This window comes from Streptopelia decaocto (assembly GCF_964273445.1).
Source record: "Streptopelia decaocto genome assembly, chromosome: 6".
Lineage (NCBI taxonomy): Eukaryota > Metazoa > Chordata > Aves > Columbiformes > Columbidae > Streptopelia > Streptopelia decaocto.
In genome coordinates this window covers 14672905-14694046 of record NC_138660.1, presented here as the reverse complement: position 1 = coordinate 14694046, position 21142 = coordinate 14672905, and positions in this window count along the sequence as shown.

The window sequence follows — 21142 nt, the reverse complement described above, 5'->3', positions numbered from 1 at the left end:
GGACCATACTTAAAACCATATATCTTAACCATTAGCTGGATGTTGAAGGAATATATTGTGCCCAGTTTTCTGAGGAAGAAATTAATCTTGCTTATCAGTGTGAGGGTGAGCACAATGCAACACTCACTATTACTGATTCTTTTTCTTTTTTTCTTTCCTCTGCATTTAGATTTTTTCATCATTTTAAATATGCTACAGTAAAATCCCAGTAAAGCCTGAATTACCAGATCCTGTACTGTAAAATCTTGCAGGCTGAAAATCTGTGTTGCCATTCACTTTAGCAGCAAGCTAGATCCTTCTTACGCTCGTGATTCTTTAAAAAGTACCTTGCACAACTCCTCCAGATAAAAAGGGGCTGCTGGACTATTTGAAATTTTTTGTCTGAGTTACAGTCATCACACAAATGACCAGAAGAGACCAGGTGTGCTCCAGCCTGACCTCTGCTATTTCACACTGCCCTGGGAGCAAAGCAACTCCAGAATGTGTACCTGAATTCCAGAGCTCCTCTTGCTTACAGCAATTCCTTGTGATAGAAAATAAATGTAGCTTTGGAAAAGCATTCCAGGGAAAAACACAACATCTAAGGCTTCTAGTCCCCAGACTGCATGGTTAAACAGCATTTAGGAATCAAAACAGACAAGCAACTAGTATGAACATTTGTACAATCCCTCTGAGAATGGAGAGAGGTTTTCTAACATTAGCAACTTCTTTAGGAGAATTTCTGCTTCATAAATGCTTTTCATACTGTTCTGTCCCTTCCCTTGAGCTCTTTCCATCTAGTCCATCAGCTCCTTGCTCTTGTTTTTTGGAAGCTCTGAGATGGCACTTGCCTAGGTCACAAGGTTTTCTATTACCTGACACAGGGAGACTAAGAGGCTCTGACAGCAGAGTTAAATTACTGTTGGTAACTAATGAACAATATTATCCAGCTTGGCTGACAGAAACTAAGTCAAAAGCCCACTCCTTACCATTAAAACTTAGATCACATGATACCATTAGTTTTTGGGGGTTTCTCTGTTCTATTCCATCATTTCTCCACATTTGACATAGCAAAGCCTGCCATGACTTCACTGAACTAAGATGGGGAAGAGGCTTATTAAGCTATTGAAATAAACTACTGAGCAAATCTTGCTACCAGTAATCTGTGCAAACTTTCTGTGATCAACAACAGATCACTCTCATTTTATGGTAGAGACATAGGAATTCATCTTCTTGCTGGAGTAATCATATGTCATAGCTCACAACCTCTGCCACTTTGCTCCATTTAAGGTAGAAGTATTTGATAGTAGTAAAACTAAAGCTTTAATTTACATTAAATAAATCATCTTGAACTGCTCCACCAACCACCCAGCAGATGAGAGACCTAGCAGGCACTCCTGGGAGTACATAGCACACACACCAATATCTTCATGAATGCAGCACAGTCAATTTGACCTCTGAGCCCAGGATTAAAATGTGCTGCAACATTTCAAAGTCAATTTTTGCAACTGGGGCTTTGGCTGCTCTGGTCTGTGAGCCTGCTGTAATCTACTCTCCCCAGGGTTCCAGCTGACTAAGACCCACATTGTGGATGGGACAAGGCACAACTCCCAACTCTCTTTGTACCTACCTAGCAGAGAGTATATTATGCCTTATAGCAAGCAGTGAGCAAGCTCATTTTTAGCCTGGTAGGATGTTGATCCTGACTATCTGTTGTGTTTCTTCTCCAATAAGTAACTGGTTTACACTTCTGCATTGTGTTTATCCTGCTTGCAGAGTTTCTGTGCTCATGGTAAAACATGTCCAAAGCAATGACTGAAGGAGGATTACACAGCCACCTGATTGCTCAGAGGTGCACATCAGATCTGATTCAAAATCAACAAAAGCTATTTCAGGTGCCTGGGGTCAGAGGAGTACAGGAATATCTCAACAGCCTGACCACAGCCTTGCCAAAACAGCTGAAGAAGAAGGTAAATAAGCTCAAACTGTTCAAAACACAATTTTCTACTTGGTGTGTGGGGAGGTGCACAAAGCACCTGCCCCCGTGTTGTATACGGTAAGGCTACCCTGATAGAAGCTGTGTTTATCACATCCAAAATTCTTCAAATAGTTGGCAGACAGCTGACTGCAGCCTCATGGCAAGCACAGCACAGGTCTACATCCTCAGCAGCACTTCGGTAACAACCTGTACTGAATGTATGTCTGGATTCACATACAATGACAAGCCAAGCCCAAATAACTCCTAGGAAGACTCCCCAAAGGCACACACTTATCAGCTCATTCCAGTTCCATTTCAGCTCTTTTTAAAACCAAAAATAACCTTTCCCCTGCTTCAACAGCTGTAAACCCACTGGAATATTCTACAGTGAATCGACTGGTTTGTCATGCCAGGATTGCACGGATCAGTAAGAGAACAAGTGACATAATATAATTGCACATAAAAGGGCTGGAATGATCTTCCACATCTTTATTTACTTCTATTAGAAAATGTCATGGCAGACTTAGGCATTAACATTTTCTGCTTTCTCAAGGAAAAGATAATTTATCCTCTTAAGGATATTAGACTCCTGTGTATTGTTTTTCCCCATTTGGTATCCTTGATTCCCCCTTCTGAACACTTGAGTGCTTGCAATCAGCACACAATGACACTTACTAATAACAACTGAACTACAACACCCCACCATAGTGTTCTTCTAATACCATATATAACACCATATAATGCCAGCAATGTGAAGCAGCTTCACTGTGCAGAGACTTGAGTCTCTCCATATCTACATCTGTTTTCTTTTCCCTCTGGTACATCTGCTGTGGAGCATGTCCCCTGCTGAGTACAATGAGACCCAAACTTGTGTCTTTTGATGTAATTCTGAGCCCCAATTCAAATTCTGGTGCTTGGCTTTAATTTCTCAGAAACTGACAGATGCTGGATCAACACAACAGCGTGCAGAAAGCTGTGTGTCATGTTCTGCTGTCTTTGTTATGCTTATTATATTCTACTGGAGAGATGGCCAACAAACAAATTCTGTAGCACACCTCCGTGTTACATTATATGCCACATTGCCAGCAAGAAGAGAAATATATGAAACACATATGGGAAAAGGGAGAACAAATGTTAAATAGTTAATCTATATAACAGACCACTAAGTTTCAGTGTTGCTTTATTTGCTTCAAAGAGCAACAGATAGAAAAACATTCACTGATGAAATTATCCATTTTCTTCTGCTAAATTATATCTTTATTAGTAACAGACATACACATAACTATAGAAACAGACTGAAGCACCTGCTCCATCAGTCTTACAGGACTGCAAGACTCAGACATTCCTGGGCTCTCTCAACTTTCCTCCTTCTCTGCACCTCTCCAGAGGACAAGAAAGTCCAAACAAATTTCACTTGTAGCCCTCTCTCTCCCTAGGAGGAAGAGAAAAATACAAATCCTTATCCAACAGAGAGAGGACATCTTGCATTTGTGCCAAGGATTGTTTTTTCTCTATTTAATTCTACTGGTCTAATGAGTAACCTCTGAAGTCCTCTACCGTTATTTTCTTTTTAAAGCTCTATAGGGTGTTCCTTAAGAGAGCTAATGTGATCCTTAGTGTGTCGTTTTCTCTTCACTTTTTTTATGAGTAGCATATACAACTGCTGACCAACATCTCCATTGCCAAGAGTGAAAGAAATTTATTCCTATCACTGTGAAAAAGAAGGGTTATGGCCACATACATGCATGCATGCATGTTCCTTCAGACAGACACTGTTAACCAGTGTTGGAAATACATTATTGAGCTAAACAAACTTTTAACCCTCAGAATGGCTGTCCTACATATCTCTAGATATAGATCTCTGGAGAGATCCAACAAATTTTTAACAAATATTGTACCTTCCCAGCCATGTACCTGAAGAGTAAATCCCAGGTGAAATGGCTTACTGGTTCTTCCCTATGTGTGGAAGTTGCTAAGACTTTACTGGGCTAAGCACTTCAAGGCACCTCAGACCTTTACACTTTCATTAGTAGACTTCCAGTTCCTAAGGCTGAGGAGTAGGAAGGAAGCCCTCTCCTGAGTCCTCCTTCTGTGCTCCATCCACTGGATTTCAATTTTTCCCTGTTTAATATTAAACACTTTACTTTTTTGTGGAAGGCTATTTTCCTAGAGGGCAGACTGACGAGAAGATCTGCGGAAAACCTAGAAGGTCTTTGACATATTTAGCTATATGCTCTTAGGAAGAACAATTTAATTTTGTTACATGTGTAATTGAAAGAAATCACTGGAGGACACCTTGTGACTCTGTGAAAAATTATGCCAAATTAACATATAAGACTTATTCAGTTTATTTAGAAAAATTGGAAAATTCTGTGAATAATTATATTGCTATCCCCTTTAGAAAATGAAGAGTTTGATTAGCTGACTTTTCCACAAGCTTTTTAAATGAGAATTTTTACTTATCTTATGTGGTAACTTTCCCCATTTTTTCTCTACTCCATCTTCTCTCCCGATCATTCTTTGCTTCTGAATAAGGGTAGAAAGGAGAAAACTGAACTGTAGCGTTTTTCCTTGTTTGGGGAAAGACAAATTTGAGAGAAATTTGTATTAAGGTGATCTTTGATTCTAAAGATAAATGTTCAAATGTTTTGACAGCTCTGTTTTTGTTTACGTAGTATAGCATAGATTTATGATCTTTTCATTGTTATTTTATAGTGTAAGCACTTGGGGGGAAAATGCCCATATTGTATCATGTAGTGCGGGTCTGCACGACAGCAAGCCTGTACATGAACCATTGCTGTGTCCACAGGGGACAGAGCAGACCGACCAGGGCTCTGCAGTGGTAAACAAATGAAAGCCCAACTGTTTTCCCCTGTAATATTTCATACGTCAGCAAATCGCATATGAAAACACAACTATTAGGAAACTAGCATGCTCCCAGATTACAGAGCTAACAGTAGCTCATCCTAGCGGTGTGTTTCACATTGCTTGCATACTGACAAGGCACTGGCAAGCTATCAGAATGACACCAGCAGAACAGTCAAGCACTATGCAAAGCGGACTTTCAGAGGACTGTACTTCTGTCAGCTATGTTACAAAGACCTTGTGTTATACCCAAGCCTCTCTTTTCTCCCTGTTTTAGATTTGACCATAATATGTTTATGACATGCGATTTGACGACACTGGTTAAGCAGCACTAACTGTTTCCAGTCTACATAGTCTTGCTGATAGTTGTCCTAATACATGCTAACACTTGGAAGAAACTATGTGCAAACATGATATAGTAGTAAAAATAAGACTGGGGGTTTGCTAATGCTAAACATACCAGGGGGTTTCAGAGTGCTTTGGAGTAGTGAATGTCCACATGCATAATTACAAATATGGGTATGGTAATTCAGCAATATTTCTGTGTCCTGGGCATGACTCATTTATTCTAGACAGTCTTTCCATTTTTTGTATTTGTTATCTTATCTAAATTAAGATTACTGGGGAAAAATCATATTTGAGCAACTAATACATTCGTACTGACAAAGCTCACAAAATATGTTATGACTGACACAAAAATTGTAAATTATTATTTATTGGACAAAGGACAGTTAAGAAATTTGGTGGCACTCAAGCAAACGATTAAGCAGCCATCATCAACCACTGTAGCAGAGAGTCTGGTTTTCTAAAACATTACAGCTTTGGGAGCTATTTAGACTCAGTTATATTGTGTGTAAAATAAACATCATCTGCTCGAATGGTGAGTGTGAAATGTTAGAGATTTACACCTACTCCATATTTATGCTGTACTCCTTTAAGTAATTATAGAGACGAACACAACTGGTTAGACAGTATTCTTATGGTTAGCATTTGTAGTGAGGAAGCCTTGAAGTCTTGATTTCCCCTTGTCTTCGCAACCACTGGAAAGGAATTCAAAGCAGAAATAAAATACTCCTAATCTCATCTGAAACTGACGCAAGAGACAACTTTGCTCTGATGTAAATGAGATTGAGCCCAAAGGAGAAGTAGACTCTCAGAGAATTTAAGGATCTCACCTGTTTTCTTTTTATTTCTGAAAAAGAAAATGAGGTTGTAGTAGTAAACCAAGCCTACAGCAGCCTCAGAGCTTTCTCTTTAGTCCCTTGTATGTACATAATTGTAAACAGCTCCATATCAGCTCCTCTCTGAGAGGGTCACAAAGGAAATTGCAGAGTTCCACCCTCAGATCTGCTCACGTGCAGATTTTTAGACAGTAAGGTCTCAAATGCGCTCCAAATCTCCCCTTTTCAGCCTCAGATTTTGCGACTGATAAGGTCATCTACATGAGTACTTCTTAACTTGAGACCATCCTTCTCCATCTATAGCACTCTGCCCACTAGTCACCTATAACAGCAATAAATCCACTTTACTTGCAAGCTGAGTTTTTTGATCTTTTAATTAGTATCCAGTTTCAATCACAGTGAACAGAGGGGATAAGGAATAAATCATTATTCTTCTTCCATGCTTCATCTGGCCTTCCCTGCTGGTGCCTACTTTCTTTGCTGTATTATTGGAGAAAATGTACTTCAGCTTTGTGTAGATGTCAGAGAAGACGGCCCACATGTGCTGTAGCTAGCGTGTATGTAGCATGTTGTCACCAAAGCAACATCTGTCTGATGACTCAGAGTAGAAGTGGTTCTGTTTGTTCTGTGTCAAAAAGAGAGAAATGCTACTTTGATGTTCTAGCATGCATCAGAGTACAAGACATATGCACAACAGAGGCACCGGCAAGCAGCACAATCTGGTTTCATTCCGTACACTTTAGGTATTTTCCAAGGTTAAAAAAAAAAAAAAAAAGTTTCATTCTCTAAGCAGTGAATGGTTTTATAGCACCTCTAAATAAAATAGCCCCCCCACTTTCTTTAGAACAATGACCACCCATGTACTTCATAATCAAGTCCTGCCAAAAATGATGTGAGGAGGTTCTGACCATTTACGCACAGGATGAAAACTGTTGAAATTTGTCCATTCTAAACACATGATTTTCAAATTATCACAAGTGAGGTTTTCAAAGTATAAATCAAAATAACTAACAGAATGCTAAGGACTACAGGATCATTTTCGTTTTGCTATTCAGAGGTTCTTCAGGTGATATTCACAGCTGACTAGTGAATTCACTATTCTAGGTTCCCATCTTCACACACCTTTAAGAAGATTGCACATAACACTCTTTGAAAATCAGCAGCCATTCTGGTGTTTCAAGATGAGCCTGCGGAGTTTAAGGCACCCAATTATATTTGTCACCCTAGAAAGTGTAAGCCTAAGAGTCCAGCTCAAGGCATGCACAATCCAGATGAGCTGCTGAGCTCCTGTCAATCATTCTGGCCAGCAGCAGGGCTGGGATGCCAGAGTACTCAGGGCCTCAGGGCAGGGGACAGAGAGCAAATAGCTTTGGGTCCACGCCTAAGTAGATTAGGGGGAAGAAGAGCCTCCCGCTAGTGAAGCATGGAGATACAGCTTCCAGGGAGGACACAGAATCAGCCAGGAGCAAAGCTTGCCAAAGTTTGTTTCTAACAGCCAGTTCAGAAATCATCTGTGATTTTAACAACCAGTTGTGCTGAAATGTGCTTCAGCTGAGTCCTGCATCTAGTTATGTTCTAATGGAAAGAGCCTGTAGCCAGTTTGTAATCCAACTGCCTAAGAAGAACAGAAATTAGAGGGGATACAGCCACAACACCCAGTGTGCCAGCTTGTACTCGCTGCTCACAAAGCCCTTCAGCTCAGGGTCACTCTCTTCAGAGGAAGCAGTAGATGAGGTTTCCTCCTACAGAGTGAGGTGCAGTCTTCAGCAACAGGCTGGATCTAACCCTCAGGATTGCAGAGTCAGCTAAATTAAAATGTCATCTTCCTTGCAATTGTGTTACTGCAGTCACAGTCTGCTCATCATCTCTGAAGAGTTTTTACTGCTGTTTGTGCAATAACATCCCATCTTGAAATAGTGTTTGTTAAACTTGCACCATATTTCATTAGTTCCTGCCATTTCCCATCACAATCTCTTTGAATTGCAGAATGTTATTCAATTTAGTTACTATTTGGATTTCTTCCAGAGCTGTATGGCTCTGAGAACAGTGCACAAAATAACAACATTGGCTTGTATTATTTTCGACAGCTCCCTTTGTTGTTTTCTGATGATGATAAATGTGTGGTGAAATAGCTGAGAATGTAATCAAGAGTGCTGATTTTGTATTCACCTATATTATATCTTTTGCAGTTTTAGTAGTCCATGCCCTTTTATGTTCCTGACACTGCAGTTGTTGCTATTATAAAAGCTTTTTTTTCTTCCCCGAAAATCAAAGCAAAACTAGAAAACTTCTGTGTAAGTCTGTAGTGGAGCAGAGAACAAAATTTAGCCCCATTTTTCTCAGAAATTTTCAATAATTCCTGAAAAACACCAAAGAAATAAGTGAAAAGCAAGACTGAAAAAAATAGTGTACTCTGGTGCTTTCCACTGCAAATGACTGATTTATTAGCAGACAGAGCAACATGACTTTTATAAACTGAAGTTTTCTTTGTATATCTATAAGATTGTAACTTAGGATGAGCAACTATGGCAGCTCTAGCTTATCTTTTGAAGTTCAAAGGAAGCCCTCATTGCTTAAGTCTTCATTCTGGAGGGGTTTGTGCGATTCAACAGTACAAGAATATATGTAATAGCTTTGTAAGGACATGGCACATAGAAGTGGCCAAACAGTTTATGTTGAGGATGGGGTTGTATCAAAGGGTTCGATACTGCACTAAAATTTATCTCTGGCTTTAAATACAGCTAATCAGGATCTATATATTATATTTGTTTGGATCATGTAAGCAACTGTCTGAAAAAGCCTTATCCAAGTTCTGCAGTAGGTGTAAGACTCAAATCCTGCCCTTAATTTATCAGTTAAGTACATAACTTGATTTTAATTTTAGTCTCAGCTTGTCTTCCTTATTTCTGCCTGTAGCTTAGAAACCTAAATATGTTACTGTGAAATTAAGCAATTTAGAGACTGCAGTGATATTAAATTGGGAAATAAAAAAATTTTATGGAGATGGATACTCAAAAAAAAAAAACCCTGTCCCACAGCAGTTTTGACAGGACAGCGCCATTCAGTTCGTTGTCTCAGGCTGGGTTCTGTGCAATGTTACACCACACTAGCATGGGCTGCAAGAGCTGTATTTTATAGCAACTTCTCTAGACCAGCTGCAGAGAAAACTCAGCAATAAAATTCAAATGATGTTTGTCATAAGCTTCTGCTCTTTCATTGCTACATTTGTGTACATGCAATGTAATATACTAGTGAGAATGTCCCCTGACATGGAGCTGATTTTTACATCCTTTGAATTTACCACTAGCTTTACAGATGCTGCAATCTCTTTCATTCCAGTTCTAGCAATTATAACGTAATCTGTGCTAAGACTGCAGATTACTAGGGCAATTTTGAAGATAAATGATCACATCTCCATTCCCATCTGCTGGTCCAATCAGGAAAATGGCAAGAATAAAACCTACCCCTTATATTGGTGCATTTTGGTGCTTGTCTGGCAGTCTACTCAGTCAACTGCATTTGGCCATGCAAAGAATGATTCTCACGAAGACATGAAGAGAGCTCCCAATTCCCCACCACCTTATGTCTTCATTTTATATTATAAAGATCCAAGCATTTTTGTTTCTGGTTTCTTTCAGGTTTTCCTGCTTAATAGAAGGCTTTTCTAAATGTAAATTTGGCACATTTTCTATCCCTACAGCTGCCGTAATTACAAGCTTTGGTCAGAGTCCTCAGCCAAGCCACAGGCAGTCTGTCTTGTCCAAGTACTGCCATACATGCAGAGCACTCCTGTTTCATCTGGTTCTGTTAGTCTAAGCTCTACCCAGGTACTAGTTTGCAACAGATCAGGGTCGATAAAAGAAACATGATCAGAACATGCTTAGATGTCAGTTGATTTTTAGAGCACAAACTAAACAGCCAAAACAAAGCACGTCTCCCTGCCAAACCAGACAGACTTCTCCCTGCTTTCCTCCTCCCCCACTCTCTCTAAAAAGCCTGTTTGATGAAGATTTTTCAAGAAAATTAGGTTTGCAAATCTCCTGAATATAATGATATTGGGTCATGCACAACTGCTCAGACATTTCTTATGTCATCAGGTGCAAAGTTTCATACCGTTTAAATGCATTTCAATTCAATGATTAGAAAACAAAAAATATTTGGGGGTTAAGCAAACTAGAAGAACAATGCAACTGTATTTTCAAGGGAATTATTTGCAGCACATTTCTACTAGTAATTATTTTTTGTTCTGGTTTGCAGCGCTTCTGCTTCTGGCATCTCATCTCCTTCACAGCAGCCAGCAATTGAATTAGAATCATTGCTGAACAGCAAGAAAAATCTGTCATAGAAGTCATGTTGACAGACAACTTTGTTCTGTTCTCGTTTCTATTTTCCCTTTATTTTATTTACATCTGAAATTCCACACCTAGAAGACAGCAGAAACAGATACAAAAATCATATTTGTCTAGCCTCATCCTCCTTTGTCCTGCTTTTGTCTTTAACAGAGCTTGCATTCAGCTGCTCGTGTCGGGAGGAAACAGCCAGCCACTGGTCTTTACTACCCACTGTGTCTGGCAGCACGTCAAAAACCTACCTTTCCTCCAGCATACTGCGGTAGTGCTGCATGTCTCCCATTATCATCCTGAATGACTAAAAGGAGTAAAAGAAGATCAGATTTTTCCTTTATAAATGACTAGATGTCACTGGTTTTGCGAGTGGCGCTGTGCTTCCCAGGATGACGTCACAGCATCAACAGCACCTGGTCCATGGACCCGTCATTTGAAGGCAAATCCGTCAAAGCTGCCTTTCACAGCAAACCATTGCAGATAACATATGGTGGGGGTTTTATGGGGTTTGTTTGTTTGTTTTTCCTTGGACAAGCCCAGTGTTTTACTACATGACTTGTTGTTTATATAATGCTTTCACAGACACAGGCAGACACGGAGCCCTCTGTAATGTTGACTGCTGATGAAAGCTTGGTGAAAGGGTTTTCTTTCTCCCACTCATAACATTGCATACATAAGGTTATAAAAATCTTGAAACTCTTTAAAGTGAGAGAAATGGAGACAGAATTAGTGACATAAATGCATCTCCCCTTTCAAACTGCAAAATATAAAGACTACCAAAGATTACCTCTGGACCAAAACACCTTACAGAAGTTGATTGGCAGTTAAGTCAAGCCAAGTTAAGCCAAAACAAAGTGCATGCAGATTTTCACATGTTCATAGATCTATTCATGTACTTGCGCAATTAGTCTAGAATACACAGAAGCGATTTTAGAGAAATGGTATGTGTTAATGTGCAACTATTTTAAAATGACAAAACTAAAAATAATTAAAGTGCTAGAACTCAATAAAATGGCTTGGCATGAAGAGTCATTGTAGAAAGCCACGAAGATAGTTAACTTTTATCATTCGATAAAAGTGAAATTATAAAGATTTGTATTCATTTAAATTGCAAGAACCAAGTGAAAAATATTTCTTGGGGTTTTTTTGCTTGTTTGTTTGTTTTAAAGTAACCTTAACATTCAGATCACACATAAAACTGGAAAGTATTTGTACATATGCATTGGGAGGGAACATTGTGGTATATATCTTAGATATGATCACTTAATGTTATTGCAATGGGTAGAAATAATCTATTACTGCAGAAAATAATTCTCATTACCTTGTCAAAGCCTTTCAACTGAATGTTTCTACCTTGTAACTTCACAAATGACTGTGTGAGAAGAGATACCGTTCATCTCTAAATCCCCTGACATCAGTATTCCACCCAAACTTTCTCTAATAATACTAAAGTGATCTGTACTTTTCCCTTTTAAGTCACAACATTTAAGAGTATTGCCAGATGAGTATAAAAGCAGTTTGCATCCACATGCCCTTTTTTCCACTTGGTTTTGCTTAACACATGTCAATGTCTTTAAAATGCAGAGAAACCACCACTAAGAAATAGCTGGCCCATGGGACTGGAAAGGTGATCTGAAGGTTTGCCCTGCTGGGTCACTTGCTGTGTATCCGGCTTACGTCTCTGGTTGACAGTAAATTAAAGTTACTGCCATCTGACAGGTGTGCAGCAGCCTATGTAAAACGAGTTGGTGGGTCATACGCAGCTGTTGGTGGGCAGGTGTCGGCACCACACCAGCTCTCGCCTTGGCAGTCTCGGGAGAGAGTTCAGGAATCACCCAGACGTGGAGCACGGTCTGGTGTGAGCTTTTGCTCTTACAGGTGGTCCTTCTGCTCCACAGAGGAAGCATGTGGGCAGTACCACAGAGAAAAGCACAGGACTTCACTCCTTGTGTGGTGCTCCAAAACAAGCACTTTCATTGCCAGCAGCTGGCTACATGCTATATGTTAAGAACTTAGCATCTAAATTTTAAAAATATATTTAAAAATAATAATGATTGTGCCATTACATAAATATCGCATATAATCCCGATAAACTCAACAGGAAAATACATATAAAAATCTAGATTGGTGATCAATTGTGGGAAACTGTCCTTTCAGTATTGGAGCAGCAAACAGCTCCTCACTGTAAGGAACCCAGAGACAGCTTTATACACGCTCCCTGTGGGAAGCTGGATACCTTCAAAGGAGTCAGAAGGGAAAAAGGCAGGAGGCATTCTGGCTCTGCTCCTTTCTCTGCTGTGGCCAGGAGGACTTGTTTGTAAGAAGAGAAAAGGAATCCCGAAGTGACCAGATGAAGAACAGCACAAAAATCTAACTGAAAAAAATTAAAAAAATGAAAAGGGGAAAACTGTTGACTTTTTCAAACTCCCAGAAATCCACACCTGATATTATAACATCATTGTAGAAATAAGTGGTTTTCTCACTTTGAATTATAGGCTTTGTCCCCATTTATATTTGTTAAAAATATAGAAAACATTCAGCTTAACATAAGACCCAGAGGATATTAAATCACCACAAAATAAGAAATTGTCTGCAAAATCAGTGCTGTCATTATGAACAAGACTGTTACAGAAATCCAGGAAAGTAAATGTGTGTAATGAGACCACTTTCAGGTACATGAGAGAATAAAGTTAAAAAAGAAAAAGAGAATCAAACTTATGCTTCAGTAAAATCTAGAGATAAGTGAGAAAACAACAGTATTTCACCACGGGCAGGTTACATGAGTGATTAGTGAAACAGGGTATAGAAAAGAGGTCAGAAAATATTGGTATACAAATTGTTTTCATTAAATTGTCAAAAAGTAATGAAAATATTAAATCTGCTTTATGTCAAACTGATGCCTTTCTCGACTGGTTTGTTTCAAGATTGTTCTTACATTTGGGGTTTTCCCCTTTCCTTTAGTTTAGGGGTGTCAAACTCATAAATCCAACTACTACAGTTATACAGTCCTATACATTTGGCCCTTTGAAGGCAACCACGAGGCTGATGTGGCCCCCAGAGAAAATGAGTTTGATACCCCAGCTTCATTTCAACTTGGGTTATAATAATGAATGGAAACAGCTATTTTAAGAATCAAATTAAGCATTATGCAGAGTCCAAACTATCCTATAGAAGTCAGAATTTAAGGAGTTTCTCTCACCTTTGTCTGAAACATCTCTGCCTTGCTCGAAGTAATTACTTGACTATTTGGAACTTATGTCTATTATGATAGAGAAATCATATGTTTGCACGCATGTCATTTCTACAAAATGCCAGATACAGGGCACCAGATCACAGAGGTTTGTTTCCACTGCATAAATTTCTACACTTTTTCCAAAATTATAGTCCAGAATTTCTGAAACATAACTTTTTTTTTCCCAACCTGTGATTTCTTGGAAGTATTTTCTTCCTGCATTTTTACGCTTTTACTCTTTTGCAGTGTGTAAGGTAACTAAGCAAGCTCAATTACTGTGTTAAGAGTTTCAAAAAACTTACTCTCCAAAGCAACATCTTTCTTAAACTCTAATCTTTACTGTTCAACTACTCTGACAGTTGCCATTGAGCACTACAAGAAGAAGAATTAGGTAATTGTATCTAATTGTGCTCTCCCTGACTGTTGTTTAAACAAGGAAAGCCTTTCAGTTGTTGTGGAAAGTATTAACAGCAGACCTTTGCTGACCTTCTAGAGCCATTTGGGAAAACTTGACATTACACAGAAGCTTACTCAAACAAGCTATAATTAAGTTGAGAGTGGTGTTACACCACTTACAAGAGAAAACCAAGTAAGGCCATTTAATCCAAAAATTACTTAAGGACTCCCGGGAACACAAAAGTTTACCTCTACTAAAATAATTATGTTTTGCCATTAGATGAAGAGAGGATACAAATGGAATATGCATGTTCTTTTCAACATCAGTACCCTTCGCTGCTCTACCAAAACTGGAAGGTGCAATGGAAAGACCTTTCAAACTAATGTTTTGCATTCAATTAGGTAGAAACATCTGCTTTGCCTTTAAATAATCTGCCAATCATCCACAAGGTAAAGAACAAATTCTTACTGCTGCTGTGTACCCAAAAGACCCAAGGACTAACTGAAGTAGAGAGGCCTTGGCCTTCTGGTGTTCAGGACAACAGGGCTTAGCATACTAATCTCTTTATATTCCCTCCTTCATTCATCTCTCCTACTTTCTTGGTTTAACCTTTGACTGCAAATATTTGTTGTTAGTTGTCTCTGGAGCCAAAATGTACATTTCTTGTTTTTGACACATCCTGAATCTTAAGCAGAGTGCCAAATTTACAACAGTCGTGTCTATATTATTAAGCATTTATGTTTACATCAAAGTTATTTAGTAAATGCCTCACACACATCCCTCTATTTACAAAATTTCTACTTTAATATTCTCAAAATTCAAACATGTCAAATTTTTCCATGATATATATACTGTAATCTTTGTATCTCTTCTCACTCTCTCTGAAATATTAAATGAGGTATTTCTTGGAAAAGAACAGGCATCAAAAAGCAGACAGCCAAAAATCATTTCCTTCAGCTACAGATTCAATGTTATCAACTTCTCAGACGGTTTCACTGCACCAGACACAACCTCCCGATTCAGAGTTGCAGGAACCAGTCAGACTACCCAATTGTCCTGGCTTTTTTTATTCTATTCTCATACTTCCTGCATTGCCAGTCATGCCAGTTTTCATGCCTCTTTCATCTCCTTCCCAAAGGCCTTCTTCTGTGCATCCTCATGCATGAAAACAATTTCAAATCTATTTGCCTTCAACATGTGTAAATTATTCCTAGAAAAGCTCACTCCTTCAACATTGTCTGTAAAATTCTATAATGCAGTCTTAAAATATTTTTAATGTTCTACTCCTTGAATCTAAATATACACCCAAAATTACAAAAGGCCTCCAGGAACTGGATCTCAATGAATTCTGACAAGTTGAACATCTGACCAAAGGGAGTAGATAATCATATTCCTGTAATTAAGGACTATTTAAACACCCATACACATGATTTGAGTTATGCATTTTTTCAGTTATATGTATAATATATGCCCTAGCCATCATTGCCATCTGTTAACATTCAGACTGTTAGTACAGAAATCTCTTTTCCCTTTTTACTCAGTGAGGTACTTTCATATTTTCATGTATTAAGCACAAAGCAATTAGTAACAAAACCTCATTTATGGAATATCTACAGGTCAACAGCCAAAATTATTTCTTACAGTTATAGCTGTTTCTGTATTTTAAACTACCTCTAAACACATCATGTTTGTAGGAAAGTAGAGGAAATACTAGAGGGTGACTGAAAGTACCGAGATGTTTTGTGAAAAGTTTTAAATTTCATAGTGGTGCCCCTACTGTGATTGTTGTACCACCACTGTAAGATGTCCTTTTGAAGGGTATTCTTCCACATAATTTATATGCCTGAAATTGTAGGGTGTGAATTAAGAAATTAGCTTTTCTACTGGCTCTCCATAGTCTCTGGAAAAGGTAGCATCTACTGGATGACAATTCAGAGCAAGATCATTTTATTTTCTCCCTCCAAGAACTTGTATCCCTCAAACACCTCTCAAGAAAGCCCAAAAAATCAAGTCATCTAACTTAATTACCAAAATCATGCTTTTTGAATTCCCCTTTGAGACTACTGCTTGCAAGAATTGGGTGTTTCGGAAGTCAATAAAAGATGGTAGATTGATTTTGAGGGGAGAAAATTGTTTTCTTTTCATCCAGATATGTTCCATTGTAAGAAGGTTTTTGAAAACACATTCAACCAAAACAGGTTGGAAGAAAAACAATTTTAAATTATTCTTATTTTTTAAAAGATATAATGACAGAGTATGAAATGCTTTCAAATTCTTGCAAACCAAACAGCAAGAGAATGATTTATTTTAATGGATCCAGAATAACCTTTTCTCTCTAATGCAAAAAAAATTACACAGTAACCTACCAAATCAATATAAAGTCCTTTTATGGTGAATCTATTTGTGGGTGATTCTCTAATGTTATCCTTTTTGATACACAGCAGGAGCAGAGGGTTACAGGTAACTTCTGCATTTCTTGGAATTATTCTGCTACTGAACTAGATGAAAATTTTCATTTGAATGATTTTTTTTAAATTCAGTAGAAAAGCCATCCAGAACAGATCTCCCAAAAATACTCTTCTTGTTGCAAAGTACTGTTTCTCAGCACTAGAACATTCACAAGTTTTTATTAAATTCAGTCAAAAGGATATCTGGTAAAGAAGATGAAGAAAGTGAGATAACACCTAATACATGTCCCTTCCATAAAATATAGGCTGGTAAACAGGGCTCACCTGGGATGCAGAACAGGACTTCACACCGAAGGGAACTGCATCTAACTTTTCTGCATGTCAGGAGTGTCTAAATCTCCAGTCTAATACAGCCAGCCTCTGTCACTCATCCAAACTCTTTTTCTCCCATGTTAAATTAATTTCTGCTCATGGGAGCAGAAGAAAGGCTTAATAGCAGAACAATTGAATTCATGTCCCTTCCTCCACTGAATATCAGATGATTTGGGATAGAAAACAAGTGTTATTTGGAAGGATGAGGCAGTAGGTTAGCAGTTAGGTATTCTGACCTCAGATACCCAGGGTGAGAGGGACTTGAATGTAGGCATCTCACATCCTGACTGCTGTAACCTGGAATTCTGGAGGTGTAAGCCTGCCTTAGATTTTTCACAACCAGACTTTTAGAGTACTTATCTTATACCTATTCAGTGCAAAAATTTTGTGACATCACAAAATGGTTTGTCATATCCACAAATCTATTTCGTTCAATATTTCGTTTGAGGTTCCAGTTTTATCTACAGTGTCACGAAACTTCTGAAAGTACTTCACAGATACTGAGCTATAGAATCAACTTACAAATATACTTTAATCATGCTCACAGACTGTGGAGTTGAGAAGAAAGCTTTTAAGACATCTAACCTTTATTAAGTTCAGATGAAATCTACATCCAATACTAAAATAAGATGCCATTGCCTAAAGGCACCTGAATTCACTTCCTGATAAATGCATTTTAAAGACTTAAATTTGCTTTTACCCAAAACAATGCAAAAAGCATTTTACTCTTTTTCCTTTTCTATAATGAAAGATTATATTGTTTGGCAGAGAAAAATACCATAAACATATTCCATTTCTGTCTCATTCCTTCAATTATTTTTTCCCTAAAATGCACCCAGTTCTTTAGTCCTCATTTTATTCATGGCTTTAATAATTTAAAAAAGCATTTATAAAAAATAAAGCAACCAAACAAATCATAAAACACAAATAAGCTTATCTCTGACAAATGTGAACTAGAATGAGAAAGGAAAAAAATCATTCTCTCTAAACCACAGATTATTATGTAGATATTTTGTTTGTTGTTTGTCTTATAAAAGCCCTGATAGATGAAAATTTTATGTGCTGTCTTTGTGCAGAGAAAGAGAATTAAAGCTCACTATAAATGTAGTTTCTCTTGATACTTCTGGCCTCAACTAAATTAAGAAAACTGTTTTGAAGCACTGAAAGCAAGTTGTGCCATGGCTGCCCTGTTCTGTTGTGCCTCATACCAGACATCTTGAGAAAACAGAGTAACCTTTAGTCCAGTATCAATTATACTTAAAGTGATGGAGGCAATTCAAACCAGGAAATGGGATAAAAACAAATATCTTTGTTATACATTTTCTTTTCATAATAGCCAAGTTGCAGGTGTTACCTGAGGCTCAAGATGTGCTGACACACATCTTAGTGTGCTAGAAGAGTGTTAGCTCCAAGGGGACAAGGACACACTGAGGTGGTGTCCACCAAAGGAATTTTCTTAGTTACAGAAATTTTCTACTTGTTTTTTGTGAACATTTTATCTCACCAAACAGCCCACTGATGTTGCAGAGAGCAGATTTCCTGGGACTGTCACACACCTTACAGCAAAGGATGGCCCCAAGCTGCAGTGGCCAGAGCATACCTTTCATCTCCATGATGTATTCACCCGTAATTGAATCTAAACCTCCAGAGGTGCCACACAACAAAACTTGCCATAGAAACTTGGGAATTTACACAGTTGACTTGAGACCTGTGAAGACCAGCAACATAGGTCAAAAATGACTTACTGATAACAACAAACAGCACACTTTCTGTGGTAACCAATTCACTGATGTCAAAACAGTTACAGTCACTATAGGCCGGATAGCCTAATCTGCAGGTATCATTACATTGTATTCTCAGTATTTCCTCCTCCGACATCTCAAATTATTTCTTTATGCCCATGTTACTTGTCAATAAAATAAACTCAATGCTTCTGATAAGAAGTAGTTTGTTACAAAAAAAGGTCAGTGCGCAATTATTTGTCATTTATATTAATAATCCTGTTTTCACATTTATTACAACTTCTGTGGTATACTGAAGAGGGAGAGCAGAATGAGGTTTATCTTTCTATATGTAGTACATTAGGAAGCTCGTCACCACTCAGCTCCACTGAGTCACTGAACAGATTTTCCTGTATTTCCAATAAATTCAGTTTTGAACAAAATTGAATTGCATCAATTCATTACTAAAATTCCAGATTTTTCTTTTATGTTGTTAAGGACATAGTTAAATGACATGACATCAGCATTGCTAAAAGTAGGCAGTGTATAATAAAAAGCATTGCATAATCCTATGGCCCAAAGTTAAGTTAAACATGTTCCTAAAAACTCCTTATTTTGCGTAAAATACTGTGACCTTCCGTTTAACAATGGTGCCGTAACAGTTGTTCTGTGTTATGTAAGAAATATTACTACATGTTTCCATGTAACTCAGCTCACGCCAATCTAAATATTTGATACAATATTTTACAGTTTGGGGGCTGACATTAGTTTTAAATTCCCTAAACCAATAACTGAATCTTTAAAACTCACAAAACAAAACAGCTACCCAAGCGGAAAACGTGTTAAAAGCTCTCCATAGTTGGGAATAAAGCTTTATTAAATACAACTGTTCTGACACGATGGAAGTACTTACCATAATACCTATGGGCTTACACTATTACTGCTCTCTTGAACAATTCCCTAATTGCAAATGTATAATTTACCATACCAAGGTCTCTCAAAATACACTGTCTTACAAGTTTGTCAGTGTCTATCATCTCTAGCTAAGTTCTTCGTGGGAAGCATTTTTGTCTTTAAAAAAAAAAAAAAAAAAAAAAGTACTCTAATTTAGAAGGTTTGCTAAGTAGTTTATATAAATACACTAAAGACATAGAGCCTAGTGTCTGGAAAATTCTGTTACTGACTTCCATACACCGGTGACCTCAACAGGACAAGCAGAAAGGCTTCTTGGGGAATAGTGGGGAGGACTCAACCATTGCCAAATAAGCTTCAGTTGAGTCTCTTTGATTCATGTACTATCTCTGTTACCATATCAGAAAAGCTTGCCTGAAAAATGTTTGGATTAAGGACATATCAAAGAATAATTATTTAGGCAGAGAATTTCCTCAAAGTAAAATAATATTTATTCTCATACATGTTGTTTAGCTATAAGATGACATAATCTACAAGAAAAATAGCAAATTCTACATTCAGGAAAAATAGAAATCATCAAATGGCCTAGACGATACCGCATACTGAATCCAAAAGCAAATTAATTCTTTGTTGTGAATAATATGCCCAGTTACAGTCAAAAGAATTCATGGCTGCTTTATGCAAGCAGAAATCTTCAATGTTAATATCATGGATCCATTTTCACTGACAGCATGAAATTTTCCTAGTAAGTTCAGTTAGCTTTGACTTAGGTTCTAAATAAGAATTGCCATGGTGGACTGTATTTTTCAGAGTTGCATGACACCCTTCTGTAATATTACCTCTAATGCAGGGGTATCAAACTCATTTTCACTGGAGGTCACATCAACCTTGTGGTTTCCTTCAAAGGGCCAAATGTAATTTTAGGGCTGTATAAATGTAGGAGTGATACCCTGCTCTAATGTTTCAACCTTTACCAGGAAAGAGGTAAAACTACAGTATCTGAAAAAAAATAAGGGATTCATAAGAAAGAATCTGGTTTCATATATACATATACGTGTCTTCAAAACACTGCTCCTTACTACATTGTTTTTCAACAACAAAAATTTTCACAATGTGTTTGTAAAACATGAAGGTACAAACGGTTTCCTACACAGTGTAAATATCCCTGGAAGTGCTCTGCTACAGAACACACTCTTTCCCACTCCCGGTTAGTCTTGCGTGGTTATGAACAAAGTTGTTTCTTTTTGTTTTAACATGCAAGGGAAAATAATTATTCTTGCATTTTGCACATTTACCCAGGAATTATACATTTGTGCCTCTAGTTTCCCTAAAAATGGAAACAGTGAAAATATAGTACTTCCTATTTTAAACCTGACACATTGTAATATTGTTGTAGCATTACATCATTTTTTAATGTTGTATAAAAATGGAAATTCAGGTTTAATCTAAAAGCCATGGAAGAGGGAAGATACTTCACATGGGTAAGTCACAGAACAATTGCTTGTCATGGTTAAAATAAAGCTTTTTTCATAACCATATATTTCTTTCTTATTTCAACACACAGTGGCTGAACTAAAGAACAAGCAGCAAGATCCAAAATACAAAACAGTTTTAGTCATGAGTATATCTTTTACTTCACTTGCAATGTAAAAGTGTCTTAATTTGAAAGAAAATAATGCCCTAAGTGCCTCTCAGACTTTAAAGAAAAACACCCCAACAATTCATTCTGCAACGCTTGTTAAACGTAATCTATA